The sequence below is a fragment of the Thalassophryne amazonica genome, chromosome 8 (assembly GCF_902500255.1).
Source record: "Thalassophryne amazonica chromosome 8, fThaAma1.1, whole genome shotgun sequence".
Lineage (NCBI taxonomy): Eukaryota > Metazoa > Chordata > Actinopteri > Batrachoidiformes > Batrachoididae > Thalassophryne > Thalassophryne amazonica.
In genome coordinates this window covers 64816940-64840328 of record NC_047110.1, presented here as the reverse complement: position 1 = coordinate 64840328, position 23389 = coordinate 64816940, and the positions used below count along the sequence as shown (strand labels likewise).

The 23389-nt window shown below is 41.0% G+C and overlaps 1 protein-coding gene and 1 long non-coding RNA gene across 3 annotated transcripts in view; one reads left to right on the top strand and one right to left on the bottom strand.

The window, feature by feature from the left end:
- Positions 1-23389, bottom strand: part of LOC117515792 (FERM domain-containing protein 5) — a 390404-nt gene that overhangs the window by 269068 nt on the left and 97947 nt on the right. The gene's annotated exons all lie outside the window — the stretch shown is intronic.
- Positions 10727-22034, top strand: LOC117515795. Its single transcript, XR_004562225.1, has 3 exons — positions 10727-10841; positions 19745-19750; positions 22019-22034. It is a non-coding gene; the product is annotated as an uncharacterized LOC117515795 (long non-coding RNA).

The window sequence follows — 23389 nt, the reverse complement described above, 5'->3', positions numbered from 1 at the left end:
CTGAGGATCCTTGGGTACCATTTGAATGGTTATTTAGGGACACTCAGCTGAAGCACATGACTTGTATTGTGAGTGTACATTAGTTATGATGTTTTGGCCATATGGGAAACTTCTCTGAGCATGACCCAGTGTGAGGGGGTAGCTAAGTTTTGGAGGTGAGGTTATACTGGATGCCTGCCTAGGTGGTTACCATCCAGGACCCAAAGCAGTTCCATGGTGAGGTGGATACGGTGACATGCAACAGCAGCATGTGCTCCTGGACCTGACCTGTTAATGTACAGTGACAATAAAGCCATTCTCTTCCATTCTACTTTCGTGAGGTCCCTGCAATATTTCTTTTATAATTTATGTAAAAGCAGAAAATTTTGAAGAATGCTCAATCTCATATGTTGACGAAAGTGAAAACATTTCCGAGGTTTGCTGCTGCTCCTGGATGGCACCAATTCTAATGTGGCGTATACACAAAGTCAAGACGTGTTATGAATGTCATATTTTCATCATTCTTGGCACGTTCCTGACATTCGTAACGTGACTTAACGCATCTGAATAAGTTTCTTAATAGTGTGTGTTGGTGCGTGATATTCATGGTTTTCATGGAGCATGTTTTTGGCTGTCAAAAAAATCTTCCATGAATGTCACGCACCACCCTCATTTCACCTCATGTCGTGGAGGTCGCAACTGAGCGTGTTGATCCGTCTTGATTAGTGATGATCCTTAATAGAGCGTGACAGCGTTCTTCTCTGACGTGCGCACAATTAAACCCTGCTGCACCGCATTCAGTTTCAGTGCTGCAGTATGCTGAAGAAGGACAGTGATGCCAAGTTGGCTAAAAGTCTCGTTTCAATGCTCCTCAGCGCGCTCCTGCAGGTGTTCCACCTGCTGCTGCTGCTGTGCCTGATGTTTGGGAAAATGAGTGAGACAAGAGCCGCGTGGAGCCACACATCCACCTCTCTGCGCCACTCCATGGCACAGAGCCCAACGAAGCATGCAGTCACAAAGTTTTTCTGCTGTGGAGCAAACTGGAGCGATCTGAATTGTTCAGCAGCTGATGGATGAATATGGGGGTGTGTGTGTGTGTGGAGACAATTCGCCTCATTCACAACTTGACAAAACTTAACGATGCGCTGTTACGCGCGATATATGCAACAGCGCGCAATAACGCGGAAACTTATTCTTGACCGTGCGTAATGGTTCCTGATAATTCTCAAGGAACACGTGGCATTAATCGTAACGCATGGTAACAGGTTGCAGCAGTTCCTGAGGACACCTGATGCCTCTGCCTCAAATCATCACATTCGTGATCAGAAGCCAAGAATGTATACTTCGTGGCATTCGTGACTTGTCATCATTATGTGTAAACGCACCTTAAGGTTAGTCAGACAAACAAACCAATAGATGGAGGACAAGCCATTCAACATGGATACAACTAAAAATGAGGATAATAATCTTCAAATGCACCAAATGAAAGCATTTGAAGATATACATTGGTTTCATGATACTTGAGAATATGTCTGCAGGAGCAGCGTAACTGGGCCAGGGTTATTCTTGGCTTGTTTGTCTTTGTTGATAGAACATGTTGTGTTTCTCCAAGTTCACAACTAAACATCTGATCATGGCCCAGACTAGCCAAAGGCCATGTTTGTAATATGGATTTGCTTTTACTATGGCAAGCGTCTTTAACACGGGGCTCTGAGTGTGTAAAGCCAGAAGGCTCAGGGGTTACTTTGCATGCAGTCACCATTAGATTTCCTCTAGGTGCAACTGTTTTCTGCTTCAACTGTAATTAAATCTCTCGCTGCATCATATGAACTGAATGCTGATGCTCACTGCTTCGCCTGTCTTATATTCACGGCTGACATCATGAGAAAAAGTCCATGACAGATTGGCATCACGAACAATATTTCAACATAATAACGCTGGTAAGTGCAAAATCTATTATTCTGCCTTGCTAAGGCGTTTTGACGAAATCCAAAAGAACTTATAATGTGGATTAATGTTAACATGGAATCAAATCTTGACATTGAAAGTAGAAGGATGGACCTCACCTAATGTGAAGAAAGAGCTTAAAATCAACACGCCATCAAAAATAAATTTTAAAACAAAAATCAACAATTACAAAAGTGAAATTTTTATATTTAATTATTTATTTAATCTTGTTCTTGCTCAGCAGTAGTGGGCAGGGCCATTATCTGACACTTAAAATATCATCTAATCAATATTTTACATTAAGCCTGCCCATTTCAAATAACTGCTACAGATGGAATGGACTATCAAACCTATTTTCTTGACATTCTGCAAAGAATAATTTTACAAGCATGCTTATTATTGTGCTTCATTCACTACGACAGTCGAGTTCACGCACCCAGCATGCAGCCATTGCCTGAAACTAGACAATTTGAAATATGTGGCTCATGCTGCAACCAGTCAACCATGAAAAACAACCTGACTTTTACACATCACATTACTCTGAACAGCACTGAGCTTGTGTATCTGCGGCAATCCTGTCGACAGCAACAGGCAACATTCTCTCAGTGCAGCGTCTGTCACACTTCAAGGAAAAGGCATGAGGACTGTCATGCTTGTTTAGCTGGGCACATCTTCAAGCAGTACAGTACGCACCACGGTGAAGCCATGTTTGAAGGATTCAGTGTGGTACTGTGGAGTCATGGTACTGTCCAACCACAGAGGTTGATTCATCATTAAAAAAGGAAGAGGACTGTGTGTGGAACTGTGTCTTCAAATAAGCTCAACGTGAGCTTTGGTGTGACATAATAGATGCATAATTGCTGCAGAAAATGTAAATGAGGACATCACTGTGTGGCATTAAATAACAAGTCCTTGCAGTTCAGGATGAAAGAAATACTAAGAGGGATTAGGGTGATAAACCTTTTTCAACTATAATCTTTCATCTGGGTTGGACCATCTCACAGTGGAAATGTGTAGAGGAATGAGTATCCAGATCTTTCTTAGAATAAATGGACCCCACATGCTCTACATCAGGGATGGAAAACTCTACCCTCTGTGGCGTGGAACAATTCGACACGTGTGCCTGGCTCATGACTGTAGCTCGGCTGGAAGGTGTTGGACAAAGTAATCCTGCCTGCACCCTAAAGCTGATAATAATTGTCTTCTCCTGTTGAGTGTCTCTGCTCAATGCCACAGGTGGGTTAAGAGCAGTCTTTAAGATCTTTAATATATGATGTGAGCGTGCAAAGCGCATGAGCAAAAAAACTTTTTTGAGGAGCACAGTTCCTGCAAGAAACTAATCTTACTTTCACTCCTGAACAACCATGACCCTGTTACTGTTGCACACCTTAAGATGTGTTTTCAGGGTGACGGGAACAAAATAACACCTGACACCCTTCATTGCTTGGTATTCTCAATACCAAAACATCCTTTAAGTGTTGTGAGAGGGAATGGCAACATTTACAACAGCATCCCAACTTCTTTTTTTTTTTTTGGGGGGGGGGGGGGGGGGGGGGGGGGGGGTTGCAGGCATTAAATGCAGGAATGGTTGTGTATTAATTCATGAAATGAAGTTGACCATAAAATACAACAAATATTTTGGATTCATGCTGTGTGCAATGAAATAAAAGCCAAAGTAATTGTAAGAATCACTGAAGGGTTTTTTGTTGTTGTTTTTTGCATTTTTCCATATTTTTTTCTGATTTGGGGTCGGATAACATTGTGAATCTAAAATATACCAGCCCATGTCTACATATGCTAAGGAGACATGCTTCTGCATTTGCACAAGACTACTGTCTAATTAAAAAAAAGACCTATGACCCCAAGTGAAAATCAAGGGATAAGCCGAAGGGAGTGCTCCGGCTGAACGCAATATGATATGATTGTGTCTCTACACACGGATCTGTTTTACTGGGTAAATTAAGATCCTTGCTTGTAAAATAAATAAATAAATAAAACAGTAGTGCTAAGAATGATAAAGTTCATATATGTTGAGGTCATGTTTATTTTGTTATTCTGTGGTTCAAATAAGCTTCCCAGATACATAAAGAAGACAATGAGCTGAGATACAATAATGTCAGCACAAAAACTCCTTTCATGCAAATTGGAAAAAAAAATCATAATTTATTGCTCAGCCAGTTTTTTAAGCTTTTAAAATGCTGTGATGGATATATAGCAATTCTTACAGGGGCACATGGGAAACAACAAATGTCAGACTCTGTCATGTGAATTATAATTTTATTTTTTTCCTTTACTAATAATGAGCCTCATTCACTATCTTCTTAAGAATCTTCTTAGATTCCTTCTTAAGCTGTCTCTAAGAAGGTTCTTAAGAAAACTCGGCAGATTCATCAACGTGTTCTTAAACCGCAGATTTGTTCACAGCTGTGTTCTTAAGATGATGAAGCCCAGCTCCTCGTAAACTGAAAGCGGTGATCCTAATTAACATATGATTAGCATACGTAATAGCCCATCAATGCCCATACAAGGGCATGGAACTGGATTATCGTGGCCAGATGTAGATTTCACAAAGAGGCAACAAAATGCCGAAAGCAAAAGGAAAATCAATGTCAGTGCAGCAGGCAAAGATAAAAAAGAGGAGGTAAAGCTTTACCTCCTCCTCTGAAGAAATGGTTTGATTTAAAAATGGACACCAAAAAACCATCTCAAAATCCCGAAAGGAGATGCAGCAGACTGGAGGGGGAACAGCAGACACCCAAAAGCTATCAGAGTTGGACCAGTGCATCGGGGCCATCGTTAGGGAGGCTAAGGGAAAAATCTAAATCATTTAATATTTAATGTTCCCCCACCCTACTTTTTAGGAGTACCATCGATATCGACATCGATACAGACCTGGGTCCTGAGGCAATGCTTCCATCCCCTCCCTATGCGGCTGCTACTCCACTTGATTAATTTAATATTAAAGTGCTGGTACACTGTAAAAACTGAAGTTCACCAGCTACCTTGAAAATGTGAGTTAATTCAACTGAATATTGCTTAACTCACCTTAAAGATAAGCTTTGTTTCAACTCACAATTAGTGACAAAGAATACCTTTAAGTTCAGATTTTGGAAACATATAAACTTGAGTCCAATATGCTAAACTTGCCATTACAAATAGAGTAAATGAGAAGACATAAGTTCACGTTTTTCAATTTCAATTTATTTTCCATTCATATAGCCCCAAATCACAACAAAGTTGTGTCAAGGCGCTTCACACAAATAAGGTCTACCAATCCCCAGAGCAAGTACACAGGCGACAGTGGTAAGGAAAAACTCCATCTGAGGAAGAAACCTCAAGCAGACCAGACTCAAAGGGGTGACCCTCTGCTTGGGCCATGCAACCGACAGAAATTACAATACAATTCACAAAACGAATATACAATACAGGAAATGCTGCCGGTACACAGGACAGGAGGGTTTCAGGAACAGATACCTGGATTCTGGATGGAGCCACAACTCAAACAGAGAGAAAAGAAAAAAACAGAATCAGGCACCAGAAAGACAACAAACACTATAATTTCTCAGCTTAAGCAACAATCAATCAAACAATCAATTTTTTTTTATATAGCGCCAAATCACAACAAACAGTTGCCCCAAGGCGCTTTATATTGTAAGGCAAGGCCATACACTAATTAAGTAAAACCCCAACGGTCAAAACGACCCCCTGTGAGCAAGCACTTGGATACAGTGTGAAGGAAAAACTCCCTTTTAACAGGCTCAGGGAGGGGCAGTCTCCTGCTGGGACTGGTTGGGGCTGAGGGAGAGAACCAGGAAAAAGACATGCTGTGGAGGGGAGCAGAGATCGATCACTAATGATTAAATGCAGAGTGGTGCATACAGAGCAAAAAGAGAAAGAAACAGTGCATCATGGGAACCCCCCAGCAGTCTACGTCTATAGCAGCATAACTAAGGGATGGTTCAGGGTCACCTGATCCAGCCCTAACTATAAGCTTTAGCAAAAAGGAAAGTTTTAAGCCTAATCTTAAAAGTAGGGAGGGTGTCTGTCTCCCTGATCTGAATTGGGAGCTGGTTCCACAGGAGAGGAGCCTGAAAGCTGAAGGCTCTGCCTCCCATTCTACTCTTACAAACCCTAGGAACTACAAGTAAGCCTGCAGTCTGAGAGCGAAGCGCTCTATTGGGGTGATATGGTACTACGAGGTCCCTAAGATAAGATGGGACCTGATTATTCAAAACCTTATAAGTAAGAAGAAGAATTTTAAATTCTATTCTAGAATTAACAGGAAGCCAATGAAGAGAGGCCAATATGGGTGAGATATGCTCTCTCCTTCTAGTCCCCGTTAGTACTCTAGCTGTAGCATTTTGAATTAACTGAAGGCTTTTTAAGGAACTTTTAGGACAACCTGATAATAATGAATTACAATAGTCCAGCCTAGAGGAAATAAATGCATGAATTAGTTTTTCAGCATCACTCTGAGACAAGACCTTTCTAATTTTAGACATATTGCGTAAATGCAAAAAAAGCAGTCCTACATATTTGTTTAATATGCGCTTTGAATGACATATCCTGATCAAAAATGACTCCAAGATTTCTCACAGTATTACTAGAGGTCAGGGTAATGCCATCCAGAGTAAGGATCTGGTTAGACACCATGTTTCTAAGATTTGTGGGGCCAAGTACAATAACTTCAGTTTTATCTGAGTTTAAAAGCAGGAAATTAGAGGTCATCCATGTCTTTATGTCTGTAAGACAACCCTGCAGTTTAGCTAATTGGTGTGTGTCCTCTGGCTTCATGGATAGATAAAGCTGGGTATCATCTGCGTAACAATGAAAATTTAAGCAATACCGTCTAATAATACTGCCTAAGGGAAGCATGTATAAAGTGAATAAAATTGGTCCTAGCACAGAACCTTGTGGAACTCCATAATTAACTTTAGTCTGTGAAGAAGATTCCCCATTTACATGGACAAATTGTAATCTATTAGACAAATATGATTCAAACCACCGCAGCGCAGTGCCTTTAATACCGATGGCATGCTCTAATCTCTGTAATAAAATTTTATGGTCAACAGTATCAAAAGCAGCACTGAGGTCTAACAGAACAAGCACAGAGATGAGTCCACTGTCCGAGGCCATAAGAAGATCATTTGTAACCTTCACTAATGCTGTTTCTGTACTATGATGTATTCTAAAACCTGACTGAAACTCTTCAAATAGACCATTCCTCTGCAGATGATCAGTTAGCTGTTTTACAACTACCCTTTCAAGAATTTTTGAGAGAAAAGGAAGGTTGGAGATTGGCCTATAATTAGCTAAGATAGCTGGGTCAAGTGATGGCTTTTTAAGTAATGGTTTAATTACTGCCACCTTAAAAGCCTGTGGTACATAGCCAACTAACAAAGATAGATTGATCATATTTAAGATCGAAGCATTAAATAATGGTAGGGCTTCCTTGAGCAGCCTGGTAGGAATGGGGTCTAATAAACATGTTGATGGTTTGGATGAAGTAACTAATGAAAATAACTCAGACAGAACAATCGGACAGAAAGAGTCTAACCAAATACCGGCATCACTGAAAGCAGCCAAAGATAACGATACGTCTTTGGGATGGTTATGAGTAATTTTTTCTCTAATAGTTAAAATTTTGTTAGCAAAGAAAGTCATGAAGTCATTACTAGTTAAAGTTAATGGAATACTCAGCTCAATAGAGCTCTGACTCTTTGTCAGCCTGGCTACAGTGCTGAAAAGAAACCTGAGGTTGTTCTTATTTTCTTCAATTAGTGATGAGTAGAAAGATGCCCTAGCTTTACGGATGGCTTTTTTATAGAGCAACAGACTCTTTTTCCAGGCTAAATGAAGATCTTCTAAATTAGTGAGACGCCATTTCCTCTCCTTACGGGTTATCTGCTTTAAGCTACGAGTTTGTGAGTTATACCACGGAGTCAGGCACTTCTGATTTAAAGCTCTCTTTTTCAGAGGAGCTACAGCATCCAAAGTTGTGTTCAATGAGGATGTAAAACTATTGACGAGATACTCTATCTCACTTACAGAGTTTAGGTAGCTACTCTGCACTGTGTTGGTATATGGCATTAGAGAACATAAAGAAGGAATCATATCCTTAAACCTAGTTACAGCGCTTTCTGAAAGACTTCTAGTGTAATGAAACTTATTCCCCACTGCTGGGTAGTCCATCAGAGTAAATGTAAATGTTATTAAGAAATGATCAGACAGAAGGGAGTTTTCAGGGAATACTGTTAAGTCTTCTATTTCCATACCATAAGTCAGAACAAGATCTAAGATATGATTAAAGTGGTGGGTGGACTCATTTACATTTTGAGCAAAGCCAATAGAGTCTAATAATAGATTAAATGCAGTGTTGAGGCTGTCATTCTCAGCATCTGTGTGGATGTTAAAATCGCCCACTATAATTATCCTATCTGAGCTAAGCACTAAGTCAGACAAAAGGTCTGAAAATTCACAGAGAAACTCACAGTAACGACCAGGTGGACGATAGATAATAACAAATAAAACTGGTTTTTGGGACTTCCAATTTGGATGGACAAGACTAAGAGTCAAGCTTTCAAATGAATTAAAGCTCTGTCTGGGTTTTTGATTAATTAATAAGCTGGAATGGAAGATTGCTGCTAATCCTCCGCCCCGGCCTGTGCTACGAGCATTCTGACAGTTAGTGTGACTCGGGGGTGTTGACTCATTTAAACTAACATATTCATCCTGCTGTAACCAGGTTTCTGTAAGGCAGAATAAATCAATGTGTTGATCAATTATTATATCATTTACCAACAGGGACTTAGAAGAGAGAGACCTAATGTTTAATAGACCACATTTAACTGTTTTAGTCTGTGGTGCAGTTGAAGGTGCTATATTATTTTTTCTTTTTGAATTTTTATGCTTAAATAGATTTTTGCTGGTTATTGGTGGTCTGGGAGCAGACACCGTCTCTATGGGGATGGGGTAATGAGGGGATGGCAGGGGGAGAGAAGCTGCAGAGAGGTGTGTAAGACTACAACTCTGCTTCCTGGTCCCAACCCTGGATAGTCACGGTTTGGAGGATTTAAGAAAATTGGCCAGATTTCTAGAAATGAGAGCTGCTCCATCCAAAGTGGGATGGATGCCGTCTCTCCTAACAAGACCAGGTTTTCCCCAGAAGCTTTGCCAATTATCTATGAAGCCCACCTCATTTTTTGGACACCACTCAGACAGCCAGCAATTCAAGGAGAACATGCGGCTAAACATGTCACTCCCGGTCCGATTGGGGAGGGGCCCAGAGAAAACTACAGAGTCCGACATTGTCTTTGCAAAGTTACACACCGATTTAATGTTAATTTTAGTGACCTCCGATTGGCGTAACCGGGTGTCATTACTGCCGACGTGAATTACAATCTTACCAAATTTACGCTTAGCCTTAGCCAGCAGTTTCAAATTTCCTTCAATGTCACCTGCTCTGGCCCCCGGAAGACAATTGACTATGGTTGCTGGTGTCGCTAACTTCACATTTCTCAAAACAGAGTCGCCAATAACCAGAGTTTGATCCTCAGCGGGTGTGTCGTCGAGTGGGTAAAACGGTTAGAAATGTGAACGGGTTGGCCGGTGTACACGGGGCTTCTGTTTAGAACTACGCTTCCTCCTCACAGTCACCCAGTCGGCCTGCTTTCCCGGCTGCTCGGGATCTGCCAGAGGGGAACTAACGGCGGCTAAGCTACCTTGGTCCGCACCGACTACAGGGGCCTGGCTAGCTGTAGAATTTTCCACGGTGCGGAGCCGAGTCTCCAATTCGCCCAGCCTGGCCTCCAAAGCTATGAATAAGCTACACTTATTACAAGTACTTTTACTGCTAAAGGAGGCCGAGGAATAACTAAACATTTCACACCCAGAGCAGAAAAGTGCGGGAGAGACAGGAGAAGCCGCCATGCTAAATCGGCTAAGAGCTAGTAGCTGTGCTAAGCTAGCCGATTCCTAAAAACATGCAAAGTGAATAATGTGTAAATAATTTAGAGGTGATTCAGCAGAAGGAGTGCTTTAGTTAAGGCACGTGAAGATTACACTGGGAAACAAATCGTAATCTAGATAACTAGATCAATCTAACTGCGCAGATTAAACAGCTAACAGATACAGAAAAACACTGCTGTGCTCCGGAACAGGAAGTGATACAATACCGCAGTGAGAGCCAACCACCAGTAGAGTCCAAAAACAAAAGAAATACTAAGGTGATTGCCAGCCACTAGCCCTAAGCTTCATTAAAAAACCCAGAATTTAGATAAAGTTGAGGCCGTGGCCAGCTCCGTTTCTTAATAAAATAAATTTAAAAGAGTAAAAAACGTAGTAACATACTATGCCAGTATGCTAGCCATACAAAAGGGAAAATAAGAGCTTCTTTATTCTGGACTTGAAAGTCTCTACAGAATCTGTTTTATTGATGCAGAGAGATCATTCCACAGAACAGGGGCACGATAAGAGAAAGCTCTGTGACCCACAGACTTTTTATTCACCTTGGGGACACAAAGTAGTCCTACACCCTGAGTATGCAAAGCCCAGGCCAGTACGTAGGGTTTAATTAGGTCAGCTAAGGGAAGTGTCAGTCCATGAACAACACTTAATCGGGCTAGCATTTGTTTTCAGTGTACATTTAATTTATTTTAATAAAAAAAATACTGTGTAAATTAACAAAACGGAACATATAATAATGAACAAAGATATCACGGACATATCACTGGAATATCGTATTTTAATAACCTCCACATAAGCAGACAATGCAATGTTGGCACTGAAATGTGCATGAGTGCTCCTGGATAGGAAAACATTCATGAATGCCACAATCTTCATAAAAACTTCATAAGCAGGACTTAGGAACAAATTTGTTCTTAAGAACGGCTCGTGAATGAGGCCCATTGACCTAAGTATTACAATGGTCTTTCTAGTAAAAATGACAAAGTGCAGGTTAAAGTTTCAATAGTTTCATTGTGAACAAAGCTCCATCTGCCCTGGGGACTTGTAAAGCTTTTTCGTGCAGGTCAAGGCTTCCTGAACACTTTCATTACTGTGGGCAGTGACTGAATGAGGTCAGCAGATTGATGCTGCAGGCAGAATGAAAAGCAAGGCTGCTGACTGACAAAATGTAGATGTGGCATCATCCCAGAGGGCTGATGGGAGTGCAGGTGCACCAGCTCACATCTTGTCAGTCAGACAAACAGCGCTTTGGCCTCGGAGCACCTTAAACCATTACAGATGGAAGGAAGAGGGGGAGTCCAAAAAGGCACTCAAATACCTTGAGTTGTGCTTCATTTCCTCACAAAAAAAAAAAAAAATCATACAGTGTGTATGTCTAGCTGAAGGGTATGAACAAAACACGTGTCATGCGTGATCAATGTGCTGGACAGTGTAATCACAGCAGAAAACCATTTTATAATCACACTGAATATTACCTGCGCTGATAACACTGTAGGGCTCAGACATCAAAAAATGTAAACGAGTGGGTGAGCGAATGAGTCCATTTTACTTGGCTTGTGTAGACAATAACTAAAAACAATAAAATGCTATCATCGTGTAGCTCACCAAATTAGAAGAGCATGTATGACGACAACCTCTATTGCATCTCATGCACATTTCCAAAATGGACTGAAACAGCAACTTTGTTTTGCCTTTTTAATATTTCTGTGAATGCTCTCAGTTGTCCAGCTGGTTTCCATAGTACAGAAGCTTGAATCTTCGACTGGACTGGGTTGCTTGACGCAAGGATGTTTCGCTTCAATTCGCAGAAGCTTCCTCAGCTAAAATTCTTGCTCTGGTACTCTGACTTCTGTCTTGACTCTTGTAGAGAAGAACAAACAGAAGCCACAAAAGCTGGAGTTTTAAACCTAACCAGACCCCTCCTACTGAGAGGCAGACTGCTATTGGCTAGTGACTAAACAATTGCTTTAATTAGCACCTATTGTGCTCTAGTTAGCACCCTCCTAATGACAGGGTAGTGGTCCCTCCTAACGATGGGACTGACGCCTCTCCCGACGAGTCTCCTGATGACGTGAATGACTCATTACCATGAACAAAAGACTGAAACTGCTTTGACCTGAGTACCCCATTGTAAACAGGGGACAAAGCGTGTCTCAGACCCCCTCCCCAGTTAAGGCTGGGCTTTTTTAATATCCATAGACAAGTCTGCCACCTGCTGGATGGTTAGTGGATAAATTACTGAAAATTCTGAAGAGCTTGTGGTTGAAACTCTATATGTAGCTTGTTTATTTCCTGAGCCCTGGACACACTGTGTGCTGTGGGGTTGTCTTTCTTTCTTCCACAGGGTGTGATGTGTCTAGTGTAGTAGTTCTTGCATAGTCTCGCTTTTAGCTGCTACTACAAGACACAGCCTCTCCACTACTAAGACTCCTGTACAGCCTCTCCCTGTAACTATACAGGGAGAGGCTTTTAATTACGTGCAGCCATCACGGAATGAATTCAAATGAATTTGTGCTGCCATGATAAAAATTTTGCACTTTTTGTGACAATATGATGAACCAATAGATTAATGTATATTTTGTGCTGCTGAATCACAACAATCTGTGAGACTGGAGTGGTCTGAAAGGCTAAAGCCTGAAGAGTTCTGTGTGACACAGCCTTTAGAAGCGTGCAGACCCTGAGCTGGGACACAGTGTCACAAACCAAAGAAGCAAACACCAGAAAGGTGACCCATGATAGCGTGTTCTGCCACTTACTAAAATTACTCCCTAAAAACTCAAAAACACTAACATCTATAACTATATGCATTCCAGAGATCATCAAATCTTTTGGATGGCTTCAAAGTTATTAAAATGCTTAATGGACACAGACGTGTCATGATCATTACTTCCTAATTTGTTTAATGGCCACAAAGCATGCATTTTTACCTCTGAAATCACACCAGCACTGAATACACCAAAGCTCTATAGACTGATTCATCTCCAGCACATACCCTTTATCAAGGTGGACCAAACCAAAAAGCAGGTTCATCCAGGTACACTGAGCACTGCAAAGACCAGCAAAGCAGAAGCACATCAAGACTGGGTCACTTCACAGTGAGCAGCCAAGAGGAACAGATTGCCTCTGCTCTGCATGATCACAGCGGAGACGGGCCTGAAAGGGGTCTTTGTTTGTCCAGCGGACTGAAGAATGGCATGGCTTGGCCACACAGTATGGCATGCTGTCTGGTCTAACTGGGACTGGAGTGTCGTGGGAGGGTGCACTTTGTGCTGCGGGCTCTTTCTCCCGTCTTCCCAACCTCAACACTGTCATGCAACTTTGGGGGCAAGGATGTCATCGACTCATACTGACAGCGGGCACTCTCTGTAGTTAGTCAGGTCAAGAAATCCAAGCAAGATTTAAAGAAAGTTACAGTACACAAAACTGGGTTTTGTCTTTTCACAGGTCCTGTAAATTTGGCTGAGTGTGCATGTACAAATGATTCTGCAGTGCTATTTAGGTCTAAAATAGTACACACTGGTATACACTGTGCACACTGTGCATTTGGAAGACAGACAAACACAGAAATAGGTTGTTTTATACATACATACATACTGTATATATATATTTTTTTTTTCTTTTTTTTTTAGAGCAACAAATGGGAACTTGTGGTTTTCCACTAGCCAGCAGAGGCAGATGTGTGTGAAATATCACACATATCATGATTGTGCATATTATGATAAAAGCACCACATTTTGCACAGATATTGTTTGATATATAGTAAAAAAAAAAAAAAAATCCAGATCATGTCAAGCTTTATTTTTCCTCTGAGGGAAATAAATAAGAAAATCCAATATGGCCACCATGCTATTCTAGAATGTCTTTAAACTGTTCTGTCTTTATAACTATATGTCACACAGACATAAAGGAATTATGTTTCAGAGGGAGTGGGGGTGCTGGCAAGGCAAATGAATTTGACTTGTTGCAAACAAACATTTTGTTGCTGCAGTTTTTTATGTACACTTCTGGTCACTGCTTTTTATGATACACTAGGCAACCCGAACAGTTAAAATATTGATTCATAGTGCACTTGGATTCAGTGCGGAAGGCCAACTGAACACCACCCCCTAACAATCGGTCCCTCCTGCCTTCACTGCGCATGCGTCATTTCAGAGCGTCAGCAGCGATTCACCAATTATAACCTCGTTTCTGCTTAAAACTGCACTTCAGTCATCATCTATCTGAAGCTTTTGTACAACAATCATTTCCACATAAATTCAGCATTACTTCGATGGGGGAACAATCAGAGTTCCACAGCAGCACATCTGAGTCTGACTCTCTACAGCAAAGGGATCAAAGGGAATAATGTAATTATTAACCATCAGATGGCAAAGTAAAACCTCTTAAATCATTTTAAAGTAAGTTTAAGCAGAAACGAGGCGATAATTGATGAATCGCTGCTGACGCACCAAAATGACGCATGCGCAGTGAAGGCAGGGGGGAACTGATTTTTAGGGGGGAAACGTTCGGCCGGTGACACCGGTTCAAACCCCACCCCTGCTAAATTTCTCCATATAATGTGGAGTTGTCTCAGGAAGGGCATCGAGTGTAAAACTTGTGCCAAATTAACATGCACATCAACCTTGGATCTGCTGTTGCGACCCTGAGTGAAAACAAGGGAGCAGCCAAAAGGACTTGCTTACTTAAAAATTTTACAAAAACAATATTTATATATTTAAAACCAATTTTTTATAGCTATATAGTTTTGCTTGCATTTTGCTGGTTTTTGAACAGCTTTTAGGCCAGAAACAGATGTATCAGGCATCACTGATGATAATCATGCTTGAGCACTGCTAACAGAACATGGGCAACATTGTGAGAAATAAATAACAAATAAAAAAAATACATGATGCATGCCACTTCTCATAATTAGACTGTAAAAATATTTTGTCATGTACATGTGTGTCAGCATGCACAAGCTTAAAGGGCAGAGAGTGATGCTGCTGGAAACAAAAGGCATCTGAACACAACCTTCACCCACTTTGCTGCTGCTGCATTTCAGACAGAGGAGCTGCAAAATCCTACAGCCCACAAGATGAGAACATCACCAGTCAGCAAAGAAAAACTGCAACTGGGAAGGATGGTGACAGGAGTCTCTGCAAAGCAGAATTTGTGGTTCTGCTTGACTTGATGCAAGTAAATGAAACATATAATATTTGCATATCACTGACATATTAGATAGATGTGTAATCTATTAAAGCTGATGATTAATGGTCATAAGCATCACTTTAGCAACTATAGGTGTAGAGAGACATTCTGCCAGCACCATTATTAGGGTCAGAAATACAAGCCAGCAGTATTAAAGAGTTTTTACAATGCCCTTTCTCAACAAACTAGCTTGGTTACTTAATATCACACATTACGAAGATGAGCGACCATGTTCATCTTGAAAAGCACTGTTTAGAGTGCATATCCCTGAAACCTCCACCTGTAATAAAAGGTTAAAAATGAATTTTTTTGTGTACTGTATCTTTAAAAAAATGGCTGTAAAAGTGATGATTTGGATGTGTTGTATTAAAGCACTATGATAGACTGGCGTCCTGTCCAGGGTTTACCTCACCTTTCTCCCTGTGACTCCTGGGATATGTTCCAGCTCCCCCGTGACTTCACTGGACAAATCAGATAAAGAAAATGAATTGTGAATGAATGAATGAATATATTAAAGTGTGACCACTGCATTGAGCTTCTGCTTTGAGACTGCATTTTTCAATATTGTCTTGTAAATCTTTAGCAGCTGCTAAGCAAAGTAATTAATCCCCAAGCTGGTGCATGTCGGTGTGCATTGGAGCAGTGTGTGAGTATGAGTGAATGGGTGAAGGTGAGACATCAAATCAAAGTGCTTTGAGTGTCTGCAGCAGATGGAAAAACAAACTACAGAACTGCAACCAACTAATTCCCACATTGGTGAAAATCATCCTGTTCTTGTCACCATAACATATATGCATTCACATGGACAGTGAGGAAAATAAGTATTTGATCTACTGTTGATTTTGCAAGTTTTCCCACTGACAAAGAATAGAGAGGGCTGTTATTTATATTGTACATACTCTTCAACTGTGAGAGACAGAATCTAAAAAAAAAAAAAAAACAAATCAAGAAAATCACACTGTATGATTTTTAAATAATTAATTTGCATTTTATTGCATGAAATAAGTATTTGATTCAATAGAAAAACAGAACTTAACATTTGGTACAGAAACTTTTGTTTGCAATTACAGTCAGACGTTTCCTGTAATTCCAAGTTTTCACACACTGCAGCAGGGATTTTGGTCCACTGATCTTCTCCAGATCTTTCAGGTTTAAAATTTCAGCTCCCTCCAAAGATTTTGTATTGACTTCAGGTCTGGAGACTGGCTAGGCCACTCCAGGACCTTGAAATGCTTCTTACGCAGTCACTCCTTAGATGCCCTGGCTGTGTGTTTCGGATAATTGCTGGAGACCCAGCCACGACCCATTTCAAAGTTCTTACTGAGATAAGGAGGTTGTCTGCCAAAATCTCATGATACATGACACCATCCATCTTCCCTTCAATACGATTCAGTCGTCCTGTCCCCTTTGCAGAAAAGCACCCCCAAAAATGATGTTTTCACCCTTATGCTTCATGGCTGGAATGGTGTTCTTGGGGTTGTTCTCATCCACCAAATACAGCAAGTGGAGTTGATACCAAAAAGCTCTATTTTGCTCTCATCTGACCACATGACCTTCTCCCATGCCTCCTCTGGATCATCCAGATGGTCAATGGTGAACTTCAAACGGACCTGGACATGTGCTGGCTTGAGCAGGGGGACCTTGCTACCCTGCAGGATTTTAAACCATCATGTGTTACTAATGTAATCTTCGTGACTATGGTCCCAGCTCTCTTCAGGTCATTGATCAGGTCCTCCCATGCAGTTCTGGGCTTTCTCAGAATCATCCTTACCCCATGAGGCGAGATCTTGCATGGAGCCCCACCAGACCGAGGAAGATTGACAGTCATCTTGTGTTTCTTCCATTTTCTAATAATTATACCAAGAGTTGCTGTCTTCTCACCAAGTTGCTTGCCTGTTGTCCTGTAGTCCATCCCAGCCTTGTGCAGGTCTACAATTTTGTCCCTGGTGTCCTTAGACAGCTCTTTGGTCTTGGCCATAGTAGATAGGTTGGAATGTGATTGAGTGTGTGAACAGGTGTCTTTTAGACAGGTGCAATTAATACAGGTAAAGAGTGCAGAATAAGAGGGCTTCTTATAGAAAAACTAACAGATCTGTGAGAGCCAGAATTCTTGCTGGTTGGTAGATGATCAAATACTTATTTCATGCAATAAAATGCAGATTTATCATTTAAAAATCATACAATGTGATTTTCTGGGGTTTTTTTTGTTTTTTGTTTTTTTTTTATTCTGTGTCTCACAGTTGAAGTGTACTTACAATAAAAAAATTACAGACCTCTCCATTCTTTGTTGGGAAAACTTGCAAAATCAACAGTGTATCAAATACTTGTTTACCCTACTGTATAATATCTCTACTATAAAATATTCTCAAGTGATGACAAGAAAATATGCATGAACAATCATAAAATTAAGTCTGCTTATTCCCACAGTGCACATATGGTGCAAGTATCCAGAACATGGCATGTATTGTTGAAGAGTGTTGTATTCCACTTATCTTCATTAATATGCAAATCATCATGGCAATCCTTTGGTAGCGAGGAAGATCATCTCTTGATCGATTCTCGGATAAGATAGTGGATGTGGAGATAACTGAGCCACTGCAGGGTGCTTCTCTCAGGAGCTTTCTCTCTCTCCTTCCTCTTTCTCTTCTAGATTATTCATCCACATTTCTCAGAGACTTCCACTTCTGTGTGGATCATTACTCACCAACTGCCTCGGCCCCTTGCTTGTTCTCCGCAGGTCTTCCAGTTGATGGAGCAGCTCTTGACGTTGTGCTTCAGGAGGTCCTTGTAGCATTTCTTCTGCCTTCGTATGGACCGTTTTCCTTCGCTCAGCTCAGCTGGGAGTAGCATGGATCGAGGGCTGTCTTTCAACAGATCGTAGTGAGGGAGCTGCTCTGCTACTTATGACACCCTGACCCAGAATCAGGTTGTCTGCAAGTGATTTGGCACCAGGTTCTCCACAAACATGAAGTGCGAGAGAGGAGAGGGGTGGCCATATATCTGGCTGCACCCCAGTCCAGTCACGAACGGCTCTGCTCACTGGGCCCCGCCCCGGGCAGAGGGGGTGCCCAGCTATCAGGGGCCAAACAAAAACCCACGGTGCTTCGGTATCGCTTTATCTAGTACTGTACATCTGCACACCAATCACATGCTTTTGCACAGTGCCATTCCACTGCATGATATTTATTTAACAGTGAACACAGGTTTGCCTATTTGTCTATTTGACTCCTTTACTTCTTACTGGAGTATTTTTTTCCTTTTCTTTTTATTGTTGTTTATGCACTAATAACATCATATTCCTGTGAGAATAAATTTGATTCTGATTCTGATCTGCTTGGGAAGCTGGCTGTCATCTGTCCTCATGACATGACCCACCCACCAAAGTTGGCCCTTGATGGTTCTTCTTGACTCATCGAGTGTGTAATCTGCAAATATATTAACCAAACTACCCAAAATTCTTGTCATCTTTTTTACTTCCCACTGTATACTGCATACTGAGTTCATACTCAGTTGCTACTGGCCAATACACCGATACATATATATATATATATAAAACAACATTAAAACACCACACATAAAGGGTCCGGGTCAGTATTTACCATTTCCAAACTGAACAACTGAGCATTAACGTGGACTTCTAGTGTATTTCAACTAGAAGTAAAAAGGGATGTCTTGGGATGACTTTCAAAATTTAGAAGCTCAATTGTTTCCATCCTATAGAAACACAGAAAATCTGTTTAATCCCACCACACAAGACTGTACTTTCTTTTTAATTTTCGTAATTAGTAAGCACTTGTAATCTAATTGTAATCCCCATTCTGGGAAGAATCTCAAATTTAATGAAAGTCTTTTGTGATATGGGCAAATGCAGAGAGTGGATATCATGTCACGATCCATTTATTTCAACAACAAGCATCACTCTGTGCTAATCGCACGTGAAGCTTTGCAGTCTCACGCACACGTGGCCATGTGGAACAGCGACAGTGATTTAAGTCAAGCTCATTAATTCTGCCTTCAGGCGGAGCCAGTGTGTAGTAGGTTAAAGATGGTTTCTGTGAAGCTGTTATAATAGACAGTTACTAAAAATAACACTCACTATGAGGTCATCATTCGTTTTTCCTCGTGGGATATTTTTCAAAAAGTCTATAATCTAGGACAGAAAATCAAATCACTCTAACACAGTGACGTTCTTGAGTGACAAGCAGACATAGTCTCAACACAATGTGTACAGTTTAACAGGACAATTTTGCAATTCTTCAAAGAAAAACATGACCTTGGGTCGATTTCACCAGAACAAAACCCATTAGGACAAAAGTCCTCCAAAGTCTGCTGGAGACAGCCAGTGAGAACTGCATCTTCTGCAAGCCACCAGCCAGGATCCCCAAATGCCGATCTCATCACCGCCACGTAATCAGCGTATTAGTGATCAGGGGCTCCTTTCAGCCTCTCTCAGATCACATCATCCATCTGCTCCACTGGGATTCAGTCCGACTCTGCCAGCCGTGAGCCCTCTAGAGCATCAATGCTGGATAAGATGAATGCACTAATTACTGTACCAGAACAAGAGGATTTTTATCCCTGGGATGATGTTCCACCACTTTTTTTTTTTTTTTTTTGGCTATTATTTGCTGGAAAGCTGAATTGCACATACAGTAAGGGAGCTCAGCATTCCGTTTAGTGAGCTGAACTGAAAAAAAAAAAATGTCTGCTTGCTACACTAATGGCACATGCAGCACAATCACAAAACTCTCAAAAGTACTGGATCATAAATGAATGCTGCATTATGACATGCTGAAACATCAACTGCAGTTACTTGAGGTTATTAAAGAAGAGCCGCTTTAGGTGAGATATCATCAGGAACAGCCAGAGTTTGGGCAAAATTGACACAGTAAAAAAAAAAAAAGAAAAGAAAGAAAAAAGATAAAATCAGCCGTTGCTATGGTGACAAAGTAATCCCAGTATTCCAGAACACCAAGAGCAAGGAAACGTCATTCTTCCTTGTGCTTCCACTGAGGGACACTGAAGATAAGTTAAAGTTAAATATATACAGTAACACAACTGCATGTTAAACTACTGTGTGCCTATTTTAACATCAACCTTGTTGATGTTAAGTGCCGTGTGACTGGGCCCTTTATGTAACAACATTATGGTCAGAAGACTGATGAATAGTGGCACACATAACCCAAACAATCACTTGTTTGTTTATGCAAACATTAAATGAGGTCATAATAAGTATTTTTAACCTGGAGTTAGCTTATTTCGACAGGCAAAATATACATATACATACATTTATGCTCCTAACGTAAAATACAGAATATGTTTTACTTACTAGGCTATAAATACACTGAATACAATTAATAAAAAAACTTTGACAGAAAAAAAAACAAAATGCGCTTGCGCAGTTGCACGTCGAGCGAGTTACATCAGCTCCCCATGTGCCATTGCGCGAGGCACCTCATCTCGACGGGTGACGTCTTCAAGTCCGGGGTAGAGCGATGTGCTCATGCGCACGCATGCGCAGTAGCACGACGCACCTCATCTCGACATTCACCTCGACAGGACACCGGTCAATGGTCATGGGTACCAAACAACATGGTTTGCTGCAGGCTTAAACAATATGGCTAGAGTTTGCAAGCAACTTTCTTATTCACCAGTGTCACAATTGGCGATGTTATTGCTCAGGTTTGTGTGGCTAAACACCGACCACACAGGGCTGTGTTACTAGTTAACATGCCGGAGCCTTGTTTGTTACCGGAATTAACCAGATAAATCACTCCACCGACTAAGAACGGCCATGCGCCAGCACCCACCCAGAAAGAGCTATCAATCTGTCAAACCTTTCCGTGTCAGGCCGGGTGAGGTTTCTCATGTTGAGTTCTTGATTAATGAAAACATTCTTGGCAAATGCTTTCGCTTTCGTCCATCTTGCACCGGTCTAAGAATTTCACCTCTGGCGGCACAATACAAATGCCCCTGGCTGTGTCTCTTAATCATGGCCCCATTTCAGAGAAGAAAACCCACAAAACAGAACTGGCATCCTATTCCATTATTCCTAGCTAGGGTATTCAGGTGGCCTGGCCTTCTTTGAACACTCTAATTTTTTCAAAATCAACACTTCAGATCCCGATGGACACTCAGCTAAAAGTATCAAGGGGGTGCCGAGAGGCAAGGGCTTGGACAGACCTCAGCTTGATCCCGAGATCCAACTACAAGCTTTTTAACTGCAGCAACTTTAAGATACGTTATTGGAGGTGGAATTACTGTGGCTGCTGGCACCAGACAGACACAAAATACTGATAAACAGAAAGAGAAATTTATACCTCATCCGGATGTGGATCTACAGGTTTACGAGTGGATCCACATCCGGCTAGTACCTGGATCCATTTTTAGCGGATCCACCTGGTGCCAAACTACTTTCCTTCAGCCATCTTTGTTGGCAGAAGGACAATAGTTCCACGCAACATGGATCCCCAAACTTTTAACGTATCATTTTCGAGAATGGCTCACATTGCTCCCCAGACTTGAGGTGTTTTGTCATTTATGGATTTTTGGATTTAAATGGCTACTCACATGCATTGACTGTGATTGGTACTAGTACTCTGACCAGTGGTGGGCACAGCTAACCAAAACGTTAGCTTCAATAACAGATAATCAGCTAACTGAAAACTTATCTTTTATAAAGCTAAACTGACAAACCACCCAAAAATTTATCAGAAGCTACAGGTAACCGATAATTTCCAGTATTGTCTCCGGTACACTTACAACTACTAAAAAGCTGATTTTGAGTTTTAACACCACGTTCGCTTCTGGTAGCATCTAAGGTAACCACAGACCCAAACAATGAGTCAGCACTTCTGTCTTTGTGCACCCTGCCCACTGCTAGAAGATCCTATTTATTACATAGCTTCCAGCAGAGAGGCAGTTGAGAGGAGCAGCAAAGCTCAACTCTCCACTCAATAATAGTGTCGCCGTGAGGCGACGGTCTTGGAAAATAAAGCAGTGTTGACTTATGGTTTTTAGTTATAAATAAAATGAATACCGATAGAATAACTCCATTAATGTCAATTCTGTCACTTGTACAAAGTTAAAATATAACATATATATTTTAATGTTAAATAATGCACTAATTCTGAAGTTTTGTAACAAACACAGACAGATGCCAAAGAGATTATGGGTAAAATGTGCCTCTGCTAACAATGATTGGTTGACTCATTCATTCTATGTAAAAACCAACACATTAATGTGATGTGTGTGTTGGTGTTTACATATAAATGTGCTTTTGTAAAATATGCCATTTTTTTATTTGTAAAAAAAAAGGCATTTGCAAACAAAAGCCAAGTTGTAATTAGATAACCGTCTGATATAACCGGTGTCAAAATAAATAGAACACTGCCATCTACTACTATACTAATAAAATGAATTTAAAAGGGTAGAAAGCATAGTACCATACTATGCCAGTATGCTAGCCATACGAAAGGGAAAATAAGTGCATCTTAAGTCTGGACTTGAAAGTCTCAAGAGAATCTGACTGTTTTATTGACACAGGGAGATCATTCCACAAAGCAAGTGCATGATAAGAGAAAACTCTGTGACCCACAGACTTTTTATTCTCCCTAGGGACACAAAGTAATCCTGTACCCTGAGAACACAACGTACGTACATTGGGTTTAATTAGGTCAGTTAAGTAGGGAGGAGGTAGTCAGTGAAAAATTTTATAGGTTAACAGCAGAACCTTAAAATCTGATCTCATCGGGACAAGAAGCCACTGAAGAGACGCCAAAATGGGTGTAATGTGGTCAAACCTTCTGCTTCCTGTCAAAAGTCTGGCAGCAGCATTTTGAACCAACCCCTAATGCTGGACTGTGGTAAACCAGAAAATAGAACACTGTAGTAGTCCAATCTGTTAGAAATAAATGCATGAATCAGGCTCTCAGCATCAGCAAAAAACAGGATGGGACGAATCTTCGCTATATTTTGCAGGTGGAAGAAAGCAGTCCTCATAATATCTCTAAAGTGGAGGTTAATAGACAACGTAGGATCGAAAATTACCCCAAGGTTCCTCACTTTGTCAGTGTGGTGTATGACACACAAGCCTAGGCTAAGCGTTAACTAACTGGTCAAATTGATGCCGATGTCTCCCTGGACTAAGAACCATCATTTCAGTCTTGTCAGAGTGTAAAAGTAGGAAATTGCTAGACATCCAGCATCCAGTTTTCACTGATGCAAGGCAATCTTCAAAGGCATAAGACGGACCCCTGTGGAACCCCAAATTTCATGTCACTAAGGTTAGAGGTAGTGTTGTTATACAAAA